The sequence below is a fragment of the Varroa destructor genome, unplaced genomic scaffold (assembly GCF_002443255.2).
Source record: "Varroa destructor unplaced genomic scaffold, Vdes_3.0 BEIS01000004.1, whole genome shotgun sequence".
Lineage (NCBI taxonomy): Eukaryota > Metazoa > Arthropoda > Arachnida > Mesostigmata > Varroidae > Varroa > Varroa destructor.
In genome coordinates this window covers 30,412,045-30,429,867 of record NW_019211457.1, presented here as the reverse complement: position 1 = coordinate 30,429,867, position 17,823 = coordinate 30,412,045, and the positions used below count along the sequence as shown (strand labels likewise).

Genomic DNA, 17,823 nt, shown 5'->3' with positions numbered 1-17,823 from the left:
AGGGCAAAGCAAAGGCGACCTCTAGAACACGAGGGGCTGCTCTTTCAGTGGGGAAGAGGAAATAGCTGCTGTGGCGGCCGTGAACGACGCGGGCCTTTAAAGGAGCTGCGATTCGGCTTCCGGAAGGGGACAAGCCAGCTGAATAGCTCGCTGGCGAGCTAGCGAATCGACAGGCAACTCGGAGACGAGAAGGGACATCAGTAGATGAGCCGTCAAATCATGCTGGGTTTCTCTAGCTTTACTGCATCTAGTCTATCTACAGGTTAGATTTTTGAACCTAAACGGCTGTTGACTAAATCAGCCAGTACGTCGCAGCATCTTCGCGGTGACCGAACCAGACTAAGTCCAGCCTTAGTTGAGACAAATGGAAATGATGATGGCCTGTCTGGAAAAAATAAAAAGAAAGAGGTGTGGCAAAGATGATAGCGAGCTTTGCCGTTCGTTCGGAAAGTGAGAATTAGGGGACTTCAACTTGGAGAAGGAAACAGACTCACTTTGATGCTTCAGTAAACACCCGTGGATCGATCGGTGACCACTTTTCTTTGCTTTTTTTTTTTTTACTTGTTCGTCGATTTCTTCTTTTGCCTCGCTTTATATTTATATATATAGTTATGCCCAACACTGTGCGATAATCAATATTTATGGTAATAATAATTGCTGTCAATTGTTGTATGTTAATAATAGTTTTGGCTGTAACTTTTGTAGCGTCGTTAGCAAAGTTAGCGTCAACTTTTATAGCTATCTTCAACTAGGGGTAGGTTTGTGTAGTGCATGCATCAATTCGATTAAAGGTCGAAATAGGTGACACGTTTTATTTTTAAGTCAAATTAACAGGTAAAATGAAGTTTCTCTACTTTTCTTACGTGTTTTGTGTATGCGTACCTGCTTGCTTGTCCTAATCGCTTTACTGCCTGTGACCAGGCATTGTTATTTCAAAAGCTACCCTATTTCAAACTACCACCATAGAGTACCACGATGTCAAGCTCGGTGTTACAAACGGATGGGTCATTACGGCAAATACTGCAATTTCCTCACGCAGCGTCACATCGGACTCCTTTAAAACTTTCTTTTTTCTCTATATTTCAGTCGATGTCAGGTATGTGCACCAATGCATGTTGGTAACGGATCAAACGTGCTAACTAACGTTTCTTGCACTTAGTTGACATCAGTGATGGTGCGTAACAAAAGGTTTAGCAGACGAAATAATCGTTTGATTTAAGTATAAACAGCTTTAAAATATACAATTTTTTTGTCAAATTGCTATGTATTCTAGGAAATAACAATTTTGGGAGTAAGTATATAATACGTGTGACTAAAAAACAATGCTTAGAAGCAAAATAAGTGAAAATAAATATGTGGACATCATTCTATCTTGGACGAAACAGAAGTTTCAGGGCAGAATTACGTATTAGGCTATGTACATACAAAACGGAATTTGCTCACTCAGTAGTGAGTTCTCGGTTTCATCCGACCGAAGACTATGACAGGGTATGGAATCGACTCCAGTTGATTTGTCTGAAAGCTTGCCCGCGGAAGGTGTTTAGCGTACGAGATACAAGCACACGCACACACAGAGTTTCAGTCGTATATAGATAGATATCTAGGACAACGCTAAGACGCTTCAACGCGTAAGAACTCGAAATATCTATTCATTAGGTAAATACATTCCCTACTTCATATATATGAAGATCCAAAAAAGCCGTTGCACATAAACATAATACGTTTATACCATAGCAACTGAATAGGTTTCATAAATGTTTGGATAGACCTAACTACTAGGTCCGATCACGAACGAAGTAAAAGATAATCAGGAAACATTTTATGGCTACATTTAAACAGCTTTGCCAGTATAGTATTTATGTCGCATTATTTAATACTGTCAAAGCTGTATCGGCGACCTCTTAACTTTATTAATAAATTAAAAAAACTTTTCATTTCTTGGTTCAATTCCAATTGGCATTTGTGCAGTTTGTCACAGCTGTCATTTTAGAAAGGTGCAGAGTCATAACAATACCGTTCTTCATTAATTTGCACAGTTAAAACCGTATCGCTCTGTATTTTCCTTGCGAACACCTTATGACTTCCATCCCCCCAGGCTTTACCCTACTCGAGCTAATTGATGATTGACAGACAGAGACTTTTTCCTTATTATCCCAATGTGTGAAAGCGACCTACAATCGTTTTCCTAAGATTTTTCGATACGGCGTGAAGTGTGATAATGACAGCAGAAAAACATGCGTGGAGATCCGAACTAAGTTATATACTGTTGTGGTTTATATTTCCCTAGCTGTTTTAATTCATTGGGTGGTTTGTGCTTGATTACATTTTTTTTTTTCTATTAATTACATCTTATTTTATTTCAAGCCTATGTCTTCTTAAATAAAAGGAAAGCATTTTTTTCGGAAAATATATTTTAGTCTGTCTAAGACGAGAATCTTCACTTTGTGAAAGCTGTGCAGATTCCGATGAATTAGAAACGACTTCACATTGGAATGATTTGCAACTTTGAAGCAATACCGAGACGATCACTGCATACGCGACGACTCATCCCCAATCTGCACTACGTGTTGTACTAAAAAAAAGTACTCACAAATGTTTACAATATCTTCAGCTAGAAGGGTGCAGCCTAGAGTTTCGGATGAAATCTTAGTGGTTTACAAAGAATAAACAAAGCAACATTCATACAAAGTGTGTCTGGTTCCTGAAGCGACATCACAAACCGTCCAAGGAACGATCTGCGTTGATATGGGTCCGCTTTTGGTAATTTAAATAATACAAATAGATAGAGAGTGAACGTTTAGAGCCAAAAGTCTCGTCTACTCTGCAAAATCGTGCTTTCCCTATATTGGAACTTCGTCGAGCTGGCTTTGAATTTGATTAGCTTAGATAATTGATAGATATAAAGTAAGATTTATTGCTTAAATAAAAGGCTTTTGCAATTCGAAAGATTCAATAGATACATTCAAATAAATTTAAAAAAAAACCTATTAAAAAATCGGCATCAACTGATCGTCGCCAAGATTTACCAGGAGCTCGTTTGTGTGTTGTAATGTATTAATGACAGATATTAACTCTCATCTAGTAGGTACAGATGGGCGTAAACAATAAAACATTCTTGCACATATACTTACTTTTTAAGAAATAGAGCTCACTGTCTAAACGTATTCGGCAAGACATATACGTGGACATTTAAGGGACCAGCGCACAGTGTTTTACTCTCCAGACTTTGAAGTTCTCCAAATAGCGATTGGGAAAAAAAGATCGTTCTAATTTGAGGCGAAAACTCGCTTTGATGTCCAATTCAAAATATGACTTCATGTAACTTAGCAAAATGACTGCGACTGGTCGAGTGAATGGCTGATCGACGTTTAAACTGCAGGTCCTTAATTTCTGCCATAGGCCTGACTGCTACCAGTTGGACACTCGACGAGCCCGAACCGTATTCAGTCCGGTAGTGACTTCAGTATGGTAGTGACTTCAGTATGGTAGTGACTTCAGTATGGTAGTGACTTCAGTATGGTAGTGACTTCAGTTCGTTGAATAAAAAAAATCTGCAATCAATTTGAGGAACCCGAACGCATTCATCACTCATGCGATATTATTAGAACGAAGACGCATAATGTTTACTGAGGCAATTACTATTGTAATAAATACATTTGTATACACCTTATATCGTGGGTGTCGAATATTTGAAAATTACATCGTTCGCATATAGTTTATTACAACTGAAGCTTCAGAATTACGGCTAACGTTGGCACTCCTTTACGGACCTATATTTTTCTATTTTGTCAAGTTTCCTATACTCGATTCTGTGTACACCGTAGGTGGAGCTTCTTTTGAGGAAGTAAGAAGTGATGAGCCGAATTTATCTTAGCATCACTGCTCTACAGCCTTTTTCGTTAGTGCACTTATTTTTTATTATGAACCCGAAAAGCAACAGTAGTGCCGATGCAAAAAGCCAGCTCGCGTTCTCTGTATCATGTTTACTATAGGATAGAAGCAAATGAGGTAGTCTGTGTCCTCGGGCGTTGTCTATTTTTACGTCGGCGGCCCGTTGGCGACTTGGATTGGCTTTTCCAACTTCAACCCGAAGACCATCGGTGGTGATGGTAGTTGAGAACGCAAGAAACAAAAAGCTATTCAAAGAAAAATAATTTTTAGGCCTCAGCATCGTGCCTGACTGTTGATCTCTTTTCTCACGCCTCGCGACCTGATGCGTCATGGTTAACACCACCGAAAAGCACATGACTACTATTCTGGCCGACAAGATAATACTGCAACGCGTCTATGCTGTCACGGTTGTAGCTACTCAGCTGGTCTGTTCTGGGCCCCCTTCAAAAGGCGTCCGTTGCAGGCAGTGACTTTCTCCGATTTCTATTGTTAGCTTTTTCAGTATCTTTTTAGTCTTCATTCTCAATTTTACAAAGTGTGGGACTAATCCAATATCCGATACCACATCGCAACAGCCAAAGTCTATACGGTGCGGACACGCTTGTTTACTGTATATATCAGCTTCTGAATCGCCGTGCTCTACTCTGTCCAACTAGGCAGCATTTCTAGGTGCTGTCTTTCTTCCCCTCTTTATTTCGGCTGCAGTTTTTATTACGCACAAATTAAGTGCAGTCTCTGGTCTTCTTCCACCTAGACCTTCACCGCCATCACTAGCTCGATATTTCTTCTATTCGCTCACACTTTGAAACAAGCTGACATTTTGTACGGCGACTCTCGTTCAAATCGTTGTCCACTTACTTTACCTAGTCATGGTGAATTTCTTTACATCTGTAACTCTAGTTTCCATTTTTCAAGATATTGTCTGAGCAAATCAGTTTTCTATTACATTTCTCTCTGTCTTTCCTCGGGCAGCCTTCGGCCCAAGAAGTCGTTTGCATCTGTTCCAACAGGGTCATCTACACTTTCTCCGTTACTCACTGCGTCTTCCTCTCCCTCTAAGTTACTTACCATCTTACCTTGGCTGTAATTTGTGTGGCCACTTCAGACTTTGTTTTCTTCGGTCCCTCCTTTGTTTCATTTTTTGTCTCACTCTGTCACTGGCCGATCGGTTAGCCAAATTCCACCTGTTTCTGTGTGTAATTCATCGAGATCAATGTAATTGGCAATGGAACGCGTTGTGAAAGCGCCTTATCAGGTAGCCAGTCAGCCGACGCTTCCAACGATCCAGCTAGTTCCACTCCGTTGTAAATACTGCTATTGATCGACATCGGCTGTGACGATAGCAGTCACATCCCTGGCCGCTTATTGAAGCTATCGTTTGTTGACTCTCTTTGGTTTTTTTGATGCCGGCAAAGACAAGCGACCGTGGCTAGTGAGAAACATGAATTTGGTCGCTTCCTTCTTCCTGAGTCGCTGTGCTCGTGTTTCCTATCACGCACTTTTTCTCTCTGTGTCCCTGTTGACCCGGGACAAGACACCATTCTCATCGTGCGGAAAAAAATCGTCTGCCCTCGTACGTGGAGGCCGGCTGTTCTTGGGGCCTGACATCAGCGGAGGTCTGCATGCTTTTCCAAGCGGATGTCGTGCGTGTCCCTTATAATGATGCCCCATATTCCCCGTTCTCTTAATGGCCCTCTGGTTGTTTTTGTTGTTGTTATTGCCGTTGTTATCGTCATCGTCCCCGCTCGATTTGCCCGTTGGCGGGACGCACCGCCAACAGCGTCTCCGCCTAACCTTCCTCTCTCGTCTGCTAACCTCCCCTGTTCTTTGACGTGCTCTGTAAAAGAAGAAGGTGAAAAAACACAAAACGCCGCACCTACGCTATATGCTATGTGTATTATCTTATTTTCTACCCATCTCTTTTGCTGTATTCGTTTCCTTGTGCGGGTTTTTTCTTCCTTGACGATGCTAAGATCAGCTGCACACTGTCGGAGCCCGCAAGACGAACGCAGCATGCCCCGACGTCCCGTTACGTGCGAAAAACGGTACGTTGTCTACAAAGCGAATAGCCAAGCAAGATGGAGGTGCCAGTGCCACTGATGTGAGTGGTAGCCGACCAGCAACTGTTCTGGTCACTGCTGTTGTTGATGTCGGAGAGCGAGAGCAAGATGACCGGCTGCGTACAGCAAGCAGTAAGGCCACGTCAGAGATGCGCCGTTGTGCCTGGAATGTAAAGACACACCGGATGCGACATGCGCTCCGACGACGTGCACGGCTTGAACAAAAATTCTGTTCTCAATACGTTGTCGTCCAGGCATGTATGCATCAAGAGCCCTGGCGTTTGGCTATCGCCTATGCTAGGATATAGTAGGGTCGGATAGGATGGATTAGGGGACTGAATCGCCTACACGAAAAGCATGCTGGACGGTCGGTGATAGTAAGCACAAGGTATTAAGTTGGAGGCTACTGTTGTAATGGAAGGAACAACGGGACAGAATAGGACTAACGAGGAAGACGAGGCGACATAACATCCGTAGAAGCACTGTAGAATATGGACATAGTAGGAAAACGATCCGCGGCCTCTAGAACACATGAGCAGCTGAAAATCAGCGCGGTGTTGTTACGGGGCATTCGATAGGGTTCACACGTTTGTCGTGAACTGTCTATAATCGTTCACTGGAACTTCTAAACGCCAAGTGTTATGAAGCATGAAAACAACACTGAGCTATACCTCTGAGCTGGGTGGAGGACGAAGTGCCCAGCCTTCTCGGTTATTCCAAACATCGAGTACTTCATCCCGGCTAATTTCACTATTTCAAAGCTTAGAACATGATGGGCTTATGGGATTATATGTTGGATTTGTTATTCTAAGTTTCTTTCCTTATTTAATTATAAATGTATAAACTGTAAAGGTGGCAAATAGGTATCCTCAGCAATATGTCTCAGGAGCCATCTAGGACCACATCCGGTCTCGTTTTTCCCCTTTACGCCAGATGAAGGTATTACCTGTTCAAAAGCGACAGGAAAAGTCAATGGATGTATAGTGTATAAGGAAAGCAGTTTGATTTATCATCTTTTTGAAGTGGCGAAAAAATCTATAATTTCCGTGTATGCTTTAGAAAACGTCGGTCAGCTATGTGGGGTTGTTATCTCGGGAAAATAGACCCTGGTTAAGAATGGCAGTCCTTATGATATATTCGTTTGAAACTTTTTGTTCATGTCTTTGTTGAGAATACACACCTGTGCCTTTATAATGAATAATGTACTCTGTATAGAACGGGTTTTCTTTTTTAAATTTGCCTCCAGTAAACAGTATAACTTCGAAACCAGCATAACCAAGAAACGTCGAGATCTATTCATTTCAGTCTAGAACTCTAAGTCTATGATATTGATGAAATGTGTTTAAACAGGGAATACAAATCGCTTCGAAACCGCGTGCCAAATACAATGAAAACTACGTGAACCGAAAATCATTCACATTAGATTTACCGCAAGGACCTTCTTGCGTATGTTGCGCACATCAGCATGCATCACTCTAGACAACGAAAAAGAGGTCTAGAGGGAAGTCCTTTAGAGGAAACGACGTCGACCGCCATCGCGACACTAGTCACGGCGACGTCAAGCAACGCTAGACTAAGCATGAACGTCCTTTCTAAGTAAGCTCCTTTGCATTTTTCTAGAGAAAATCAACGCAATCTACCACTGCTGTGATCGCACTGTTCGATGTGTACTCGATAAATTAAGGAAAAGACGTTGGGACTAGCACATAATTGAGAAGAGCTATCCGGGTGTGTAGCGCAAGATCTCTACGTAGCAGAAGTGCAGGACACGTGGATGAACGCAGAACAATAAAAGTGCCGATGAGTTAATGAGACGAGTTCCTAATCGTCGTTTCGTTGGCCAATAGGGTCCGGCGCCGATCGATGCCAGGCATCGAGCAGCATAGACACCTGCTCCGTCGTAGGCCGCTGTGTATTGTCATTAGTGTCCCATTAGGGTAATGTAGCTCACAATCTATTATTTTTTTTTTAAATACCGCTGCTGCTCAAGAAGACAACAACACTGGCTGCAGTTTGAATAGGGTAGACGAAACGCTACGCCCTTAGGGGCTATCTTTCCCGCTACGACAACTGCTGTACCAAGTTAAGATAATCGAATTACATTTGAGTTTTTATACTTCTTATCAACTTCGTGGGAGTATCATTGTACTTCCCATTGGTAAGGCACTGAAAATAGCTACCACAGGGCGCACAAGCAATTGGCATTCAATGTAAAAATGAGTATTTTATGAACTGATATGCAGCAGCCATCACGACGGACTGAAAAGCTCGATCCGCGAGATATAGCAATATAATCAAGATGGGTCGTGCCTCTAATATCACAGTAAATGCTACACACTTGCCGGAAGAAGTCTTGACTTCTATCCGACATCGTTGGAAATTAGCACATAGACTTTGTCAGAATGTCCAGTTATATTACTGGAGGGTCCAAATGTTGCGGCTGGTACTTCGATGCACATATGTACTATATGCAAATCTGCTTTAAGTACTTCATCACTAGTCAAAGTCATAAAGCTTTCCTTTACTTACAACGCGACTGCAGTCTATCTCAACACCGCGAGCTTACGCCATTAACTCCCGCGCTCAACTGCTGCCACCTAGCGTGTTATACACCGGAGGTCCTAAAAGACATATAGCCATTTTCGTTGTCTTTCGTATGAACTTGTTTCGTTATCGGTTAAGTAATGAACTTACACATAAACAGCTGGGCCTTAGCTTTTACATGTTTTGCCCTCGAATGTGCTCAACATGCTGTAAAGTGGTTTATGCGAATTGCGGTTATTATCAGAGTAGCTCTTCCGCCATAAAGCTTTGTGGTACGATTACCTGAAACAATGAAGAAAGCTCTCCATGGGAAACATGTAATAGCTTTAAGCAATAATATACGCCGTTTGCTGCTAGTGATCTTATCTGTTCATGGCATAATGTGCCCAAGATGTGTAATGCATGAAGCATCGAAAGAGTTCGTGGACGAAGCAGGTTTTCAGGGGTGTCAGAGTCTATGGGAAATCTATCATTTAGTAGTAACAACTTTCTCAAACAATAGATTTTTAATGATACGAACCAAGTACAGTGGTAGAGGACATTGAGCTTGAATGGAGGGGATTTACTCAAGTAGTGGCCTAAAATGGGGTGTTCAAAGAAGCATCACTGCATTCGACTGAAGTCAGATTTGACTATCTCGAATAATTATTAACTGCTATTGTAGTTTACTTCAACACTAAAACCGTGCGCCTTGCGAAGACTATTCACCGATGTCAAAATCGGTGTGAATATCTATTCAAAATAAACGTTTTTTTTTTTTTTTTTTCGTTGGGATATTAAATGAGCCCGACATCATGCATTGATACTAGGAATTTTCCCTGATTGTTTGCTACATGTCTCTCTTACTTATTCAAGTATTTTGTAGAACTATGGAAATAATTTGGTTAAACTACGGTTTCTGAGTTTCCACGCATGCGCCATCCGTGCCCACAGGTATGCCCATGAGTTACATACTACCCGAAAATTCTACGTTTTGAGTAGAAATCTCTATACGACTTTGCATCAATGGAGAGCTCTGACAATAATAAACATGTTTTCATTTCAATTTGGTACATAGGTAATATAATGATATATATATATATATGTTGGACCTTGAACTAGTTTTTACTTGGCTCTAATCATTGAAACTAACCTAAGAATTTGTAATACTGCGCTCAATCTGTTTCATATTGGACGAATTTTTATTGTCTATTCGGTAATTCTGCCTAACGTTCATTGAGTTTACGATGAAATCCACGAAAAATCATTAGCGAAATTGGGATGTCTAACTTAGGTATGATTCCCTGTGGCTTACAGGGGGGCGAAACATGCATATTCTCCAAGCATATATCTATATACATATTCGCATTTCTCGCACAACGTGGATATCTTTACGTACGTAGTTGTAACTACGCCGACCACCGGCTACGCGTTCTCCTCATAACACAGGGAGAATACATAAATAAACGTTTTTGTAAAAAAAAATACTGGTAAGGTATATAATCTTACCAGTGCTCGCTATATATCGTGGTCTATAATGAATACATTGTAAAGATACACATACTAATTGAATTTATTTACATACAAACCTGACTACGCTGGCTGTTTTCTTTACGAAGCTTCTTTCAAATCTTGTTCCTGCTTCGAATGGTTGTTAGTGCAGCTGTTGTACAGGAAAACTTCAGCCTAGGACGCCGCATGACGGTTTCATTTTGGGCCTAGAAAGCTGTCGCGACATTGGGTGTTCGCGTGATTGGTCGACATGACGTGCATCTCCCTATTAGGACTAATTTAATTCTTTCAAATGCCAACGTCAGAAATCTAGTTCTCAGGCTCCTATAGTTCGAACCGATCGGTAAAAAAGTAGTAGTTGTTTAGCGATCGGCAACGTAAAACGTTTCTCAGCTTTCAGTCCTTCACATAGTCAGTAGAAGGTGTAGGACGTTGTGTGTGTCTGCTGCCATGTGTTGCGTCCATCCTTATGAGTGCGCTAATCCAGATCGTATATAACCTCTGATCGACACAATGGCTGGATACTTCTGGTGGCATCATGGTGGATGCAATCGCTTACGCAAATAATGATTTTATTGTGATGCCCGCAAAAATATGAAATATGGAATTTCTCAAAGTCGTCCTGCAGCGATGCTCATAGCCCGAACACCTGACGGCCAAGACCGATTCGGTCAATAGGATCTTATTTGTTTGACAACAATCTTGCAGTCAACCGAAATTTAGGACAGGTACGAAACGTCGCTTTATACTGACATCAAGAAGATTCTGTCAAGGGACTACAAACTACAGGTAGAAATATGAACAAGTATATTTTTCTAGCAGTCGCTATGTCAGTATATAGTTGTTTGTTTATTCAATATTCTTTCCTTCTGTTGAAGAGAACGCCCTAACCATATCTATTTGGGCATAGCATGGTGGGCAGTAGGCGGACGTATTTGACCAATGAACTAGCAAAAGGGTACTACTAGGAATTACATACGTTTTAGGCAAAGCCTGGAGAGGACCTTTCCTTAGACTATATTAGGTGATGATCGCGCAACAAATTATACTAACAAGCTTGATGAAACGACGAAGCCTTCTTAGGCTTTTTAAAGTGGTTCTTACAGCCTCTGTACGCTGAAACATTCATTATACACTTAAAGATTGCCATCACTGTATCGCTAAAATCCCTATCATAGCTTATATCTCAGAGACAAATATCCGAGCTTGACAATGTCAAACACTAGCCTTTATGACAGCTAACAGATAACGAAGAAACCCACGAAGATTTTGTAATAATATAAGCGACCTTCACGCAAAACGGCTTTAAATTAGCAACTAAGCCAATGTCACAATTAACCACATTCGTCTCCGATACTACTGCTGATCGCGTCTGGCCTGAATAGATAACAGATGCTTTTCGTTTTTTCCCTTTAATTTCTCGGATTCGTCAGACGTATATGTGTTCGTGCATAGCTTGCACTACACTCTATACGCATAACGACATAGGCACACATGTATATATGGTATTTTACACATTATATTCTATATTTTGTTTTATGTGTTATGTTCTGACAACTACGACATTATTTTTGGGAAGTCAAGCCTCCATATCTCAGAGGTTTTACGGGCTCGCTTTCATCGCGGTACGACGAGGGAGGCAACATCGTCAATGTTGTTCTCGGTGACAGGACTCGAGAAGAGTCAACGGAGGAAATGAGGAAAACACGCGCCGGTGACAGGCACAACCCTCTAAATGCTAGAGACCGAGAAAGAAAGAGAGAGAGAGAGAGAGAGAGAGGGATACACTCACAGACACAGAGAGACTCACACATACACACACGGAGAGAGAGAGAGAGAGAGAGAGAGAGACTCTCACACACACACACACACACACACACACACAAACACACACACACACACACACACAGTTGTACAGACTGGAGCATGCTGACGCTCTTAGAGAAACAGCAGAACTACTCCTAAAGAGGTTTGTGGCTAACATCTAGGAAATACATCCACGTACCGTAAACGAGATGCGGAAAATAGCTCCTCGAGGGCTGATGCAACATAAACGCGTACTGAAAGAATACTTACGCAAAGCTTGTGATGTTGATTAGCAGCCGGTATTTCTGTTATACTTAAACGTTTATTTAAATGTTTTCCAATAAATCATTTTAATTATTTTCTGTGATCAGTTTGTGTAATTTACAAGAAATTACATTAAGTGGCAAAAAAACACTGCTTGCTTGTCAAATATTACTTTTAGCAGCCATCTCGTGATTCTTGATTGTCACTACGCGTAATTCGGCCTCATTGCTGCCGTACAATTACTTTTTATAGTAAAGTTTTCTCTGAAATCACGTAGCATGCAGCCAGCCAACTGGCTAAACAATGCACGCTAGCAAATCGAATGGCGAATGCCTGATCATAGTGTAGAACGTACACAAAGCACGTCGTCCCAATCGGGCTTCTGAGGCTCCGCTGGTTTGCTTCAGTTTCAAAGGTCTTAGCAGAATAAGCCAACAATAGCAGAATAGACACGCAGTGCCATAGTGCACTCAGTTACGATGAAAGAAAGCTCGTTCTCTATAAACGTAACGCGAACCAGCTGTCGTTTGGCTCAATTTTCGATCGGAAACTGGGGCGACAGGCTAAGGCCAATGATGTTTCAGTACTCTTAAGGCCACCTTAGTATTAGCTTTGATGTCATCTATTCCAATAGTCAATCCACGACTCGAAAATAAAATACGCTTCATAGTAAACATATTAAAAAGGAGTGGGTGTAGAAGGTCGAATGCACAAATGCAACTAAATATTATATATGAGCATAGGTAAACCGAACGACGAACGTTAATGTATTGCTTTTACAATAAATCGGCGAGGTACTGATGAAGACATTTATCTCAAATCAAGTAAGGCAAAACGTCTGAAGTCTGATGCTATTAAAAATGAACTATGGCAAGGTAAATCTATTCAACAAAGATGTCTCGGTATTTCGGGTTTTAGCCCAAGTAATTTAATAGGCTTAACACGACATTTATAATATTTCATGAAGCTCACATGATTAGCTCAACAAAATTTGACTTGAGGAGAAGTTGAACTTAAGGAAACCTAAGCAGAACATAAGTAAACTTCATAGCACAAAAGGCAGTTAAAGAATTCACAATTTTTATTTGGACAACCTTAGTTTAATATTAGCCACGAAAGCTTTTTTTTTTTTAAATTTTGCAAGAGGTTGCAGTATCTGAGTCTAGGTTAGAATGTATAACCACTTACAGGCACACTGAACATTGGAGAATTCTGAACTTTAATCAAAACTACAAGTGAGTGTCGTTTTTGTGTAGTAGATTTTCTACAGCAAGTTTCAACAATTCCAAATTTCCATTATTGGGATTTCAGGTGTTAAGGATCATTCCCCGTAGTTGGGCAATCGTTATACTTGGAAACACATGAGGTGGTCTGGGTTTGGGATCGAGCATCTAACTTGGTAAGAGCCAACCACCTGAGGCAAGACTTAATCGCAATACCGGACGTGAAACTGCAAACAGCTTTTTCTTGAGTGTTAATCATGAAACTATGATTTGTTTTTGATGGCTTCCCATTATAGCAGAAATAAAACGATTGGATAGTCCTTGTGTGGAAACCAAGTGGTCCTCCATGGAAACGAATCAGAATAGCAAAGCTAAAAGCCCGTAGTCCGTTAGCCCATTGTTCATTAGTCTATCATTAATGATGATTAGTAAATAAGCTATCGGCGGGCTCTAGACAGAGGCCCTAAGACTCGCTGATAAAACATTCTCGCTGAGGCGAGGACGTGAGATAGTAGAAAGATACTTGTAGCATTGTTCTAATCATTACCTGTTTCATGTTGCCACTTATTTAGTCTTAAAATCTACTTTGAAGGAAGTAGAATATTTATCTCGTAGTGTTATTATCATAATCACGAAAAGGAAACCATGAAAATCTGCCTTTACATTTTACTAGTGAATAGGGCTGTTCTTGGCTGCAAAAGGTTGATATTTGATTGGGTGCCATATATACAAATTGAGACCTTACCTTACCGTTATCAGGACCTACTACTATCAGTTTCGGGCAAAATTACTGTTGACCTCTATAAACAACAAAAGATCTCGTTTGTGTCTACTGATGCTGGACTGCTTTTTCAGTTATTGAATAGCCTCAATTTATCGGTGCTTTTTACAATATTTAAATGGGGCGCTGTTAAAGAGAGGTATTTCAAGTACGATGCCAAAGAACTGACATTTGCATTTTGTGGCCACGTATCCTTAGGTCGCAGGTCAATCAATCTGGTAGAGAGAAAGAAGTATGAAACGAGACTGGACGTCCTACAGGACGTCCTATAGGCAATAATCTGGACTCGTGTAAATTGCTTTTTCTAGAATTTTTAATTTTTATGAGAAAGCTCTTAGCAGGGTCGGTGTGTAGCTCAGCGGTGTGGTTTCGTATACGTTGTTCATTATTTATGCTTTAAATTCTTCTCAACTTCTACTATTTTGGATATACCATTTTACATTGCTACCATTGTAGCTGTTTTTGCTGCCTTTTTCACCTTGGTCCGCGTGAGCGCTCGGAGGACCCCAGTGACAGTTACGGCACTTGGTATCGCCGGCTGGGATTGACGACACCTAGAGTTAATCAACCATGATAAAACGTTTGCCTTCAAAACATAAGCTTCCACGATTCATCAAATCATTTAAGATTTTTGATTCTATGTACCTTTAGCGGCGCAAAAAGTCCACAGCGTATTCTCAGGTCTAAGAGGGTGATTTAACGCTTTTTCGTTATTAATAGAAAATGTATTTCTTTACAGATGTTGGTGCTGGTAAACTCTCTACTGTCGAAGCAAATGCCCAACAAAATGCTTATGGAGGTCTCTTAAAAACAGCTAACAAGATTAAAAAAATAATTTAACATTATAGTTCATAATCTCATTTACCAGAATGAACGACACCGAAGACGTCCATGCGTTTCCCTGCTGAAGGCGAAAGGACTACTGCATCAATGCAGTTAGACTAAGATCAGAAAAAATATGTACTTTTCTACAAACGAAACTCAGGTTTGTTTCAGCAAAAGCTTTCTCGTTAAGGGCCCATCTTAGTCTATTGCTTTGTTGCACTAATTCTGAAACGGAGTTATTAGCTACCGATGAAACTAGACCTAACAGAGGAAAAGGTACGCCAAACTTTGCAAAGATTCGCCTTTTCGGGGACAGTTTTTGAGGAGAAGCTTGACATTGCCTTGCCCGCAAATACTCTTAATATATGGCTTCACAGGTTCCGACGATAGCGCTGAGACTTGAAAGCAAAAGATTTCCGATTGTGATCTGGTTGGGTAGCTGGAAATTTGTTATTAACGTAAAGTATTACAGTTTTTATACAGCAAGCTTAAAAACGTAAAGTAATCATCACTAAAAACTTTATTAGCACTTGGGGAGATGTCCCTTTGTGCTTCCTCATATTTGGGAAAGTTATTTGTGGATACATGATATACCATGATGACCAGCGTTTGACCGACATGCGTTAAGCTATGAACCCATGTGATTTAGAACCTCTCCGAAACATCGGTCGGGGGGGCTATTAATTGCTTGCGTTTAAGCAATATTTAGAAAATGTAATTTGCTTGCTTCATAAAACTGTTCTGTTTTGTTGGTTTTATTTCTGGGTCACGAGACTAAATATAGCATTCCGACTCTTAAATTTGAATACGTGGATACTCTATACTGTTGTATTCACCTAAAAATGGCGTTACAACTATTTCTGACTAAACGTGCCCAGGACTCATCCTAAAAAGCGTCCGAAAGCTGCCAATCATCCGACTGCACATTGGCACCACGAAGGGGAAAAACGATAGCCCGCTGCACTTAAGTACAATGTTCATGATAAATGCATATTATCTTGCTGTATACCGACTGATAGCCGTTACAACATGGAGGATCCATCGTTTGGGTCTCCTGTGGCTCCCGTTCTAATGCGTACACTTAATAGGCTCTAATGGAGCGTAAACACAGTCGAGAAGGCTTTGCGATGTTAGTCCTGGACACAGCGCCTTGGATTTTGTTTTTCGTCTCCTGCTACTGTTTGGGCAACTTGTTTTCAGGGTATTTGTTCATTGTTGTATTCTCGAAATTCTGCAAATTTTCTAGGCGGGTCATATTTATTCATTCCGGCTATTTTCTATCACCCCAAATTTACTACTATTTCCTACAGAAGAAGTCCTGATCTACTGACGTCATCTTTCTTCCCACCAAATTAAATTTTTTATATGTGAAAGACTCAAAAATCTACATTCTACAATATTTAGTTTCACAGTTTAAATGGTGACTGAAGGAAATATGCCGGCTGTATGCGAAGGTTCACAGGCTTCAAGGCCAGTTCGAGAATGCCGGTTTTATCTGATGATGCGGCCGGGTCAAAAGCCTATTCTGTACCAGCTAGATGCCATATGATGTAATATGCTTGTTCACCCTTTGTTTATTCTAATTTAATTAACATTTTTGTTTGTCAGGGTATCTTGAAGACTGTAAATGAGGAGAGCTTTCACCTTTCATCTTAGTTTCGCCAGCCGCAGCTTAGCTCACAACATTGCTTATTTAAGTTTTACGATATATTCGAAATTGTTGAAAACGCGGGTTATTTACTTTATTTCACTTATACCGATCTACCTAGAACAAAATCGCTTGATATTGCCCCCATAGCTTGCATTAAATTTTAACAGCTTGGCTGCATACCAATGCCACTCCCCGACTGCTACCAGATCGACAAGATGGATAGCGTGCTATATTGATCTGAGGCTCAGTATCCTTGCAATTATTTGAGTTTCCAGCGTGTACCTGCTTTAATTTATGTAAAATTATTTGCGTTTCCTATAAGTACCATATTAGGATTCGTCTTTCGCACGCTACGTTAATATTACTGAGAAGATCTAGCCATTGCAGAAATGGCTATATTTCAAAGTTGAAACCCTTGAGGACTCTCTTTGGGACTGTTACTGCCCACCATAGGCATTAAATGGTGGGACTATTTCTTATAAGATAAATAGGAGAAGGTTTGCAGCGGCGAACTGTAGCGTTACGCTATTCATAATTGGCAGCAATGCTAAATGGGTCGAAGCGCGAAGTTGGCCATAGGATTGACTTGCCCCCAATCTTAAATGCAAAAAGTCTTACTTTTGTCAAGCCAATGCTAGAGAAGATTTTTACGTTTTTCGCCGAAGTCGGATGGAAGCTCTTGCTACAAGCACTAAATTGTCAGTGTTGTCTAACAATAAACAACAAGCTAATATGAGCGATTTTTTGCGTTAGGCATATAATTGCTCAGTGAACAGGGAAGCACTAGGCTTCCTATATGCCATGCGTATGCCGTGAACTCATATGTTCAAAATAGAAAATACGTATCGTTTTTCGTATATGGAGATTTATGTTTCCAAGGAGCGTTGCACCATAAACCGCCGCACAAAATTATAGTAAAAAAAAAAAGAGCGGAAGAATTAAATCCTACCTGGAACATGAACCCGGTATGAAATAGATTGACGCGATTGCTACCCGTATGAGGTACACTCGTGTTTGTGACGCCTATGCAACACCGCGCGGTGGATTCCTTCTCCGCGAATATAACCTGTGAAAATTAATAGCTAATTAGAAAAAACTAATTCTGACATTTCCACGGCTATGAATTGCTTCAGTAGAATCATACAATAAAGAATGTAGTTTTTTTTTCACCATATATTTTAGCCAGTTCGTTTGGCTGTTTGCGTCAAAATTAAAAACAGTTACCCGCCAATTACCGAGAACGTAATTACATTATAGAGTCAACTAGACAATGAGAAGGACGCCGTC

At 40.7% G+C, this 17,823-nt stretch overlaps 1 long non-coding RNA gene across 2 annotated transcripts in view; it reads left to right on the top strand.

Moving 5' to 3' along the window:
* Positions 1-21: 21 nt before the first annotated feature.
* The window catches only part of LOC147756071 (uncharacterized), a 30,893-nt gene continuing 13,091 nt past the window's right edge, over positions 22-17,823 (top strand). Inside the window, exons 1-4 of one of the 2 annotated variants that reach the window (XR_015326042.1) lie at positions 22-528; positions 1,087-1,174; positions 13,368-13,455; positions 14,800-15,045. This is a non-coding gene — a long non-coding RNA (uncharacterized LOC147756071). The remainder of the gene's footprint in view (positions 529-1,086; positions 1,175-13,367; positions 13,456-14,799; positions 15,046-17,823) is intronic. The other variant, XR_015326041.1, reaches the window with a different exon arrangement.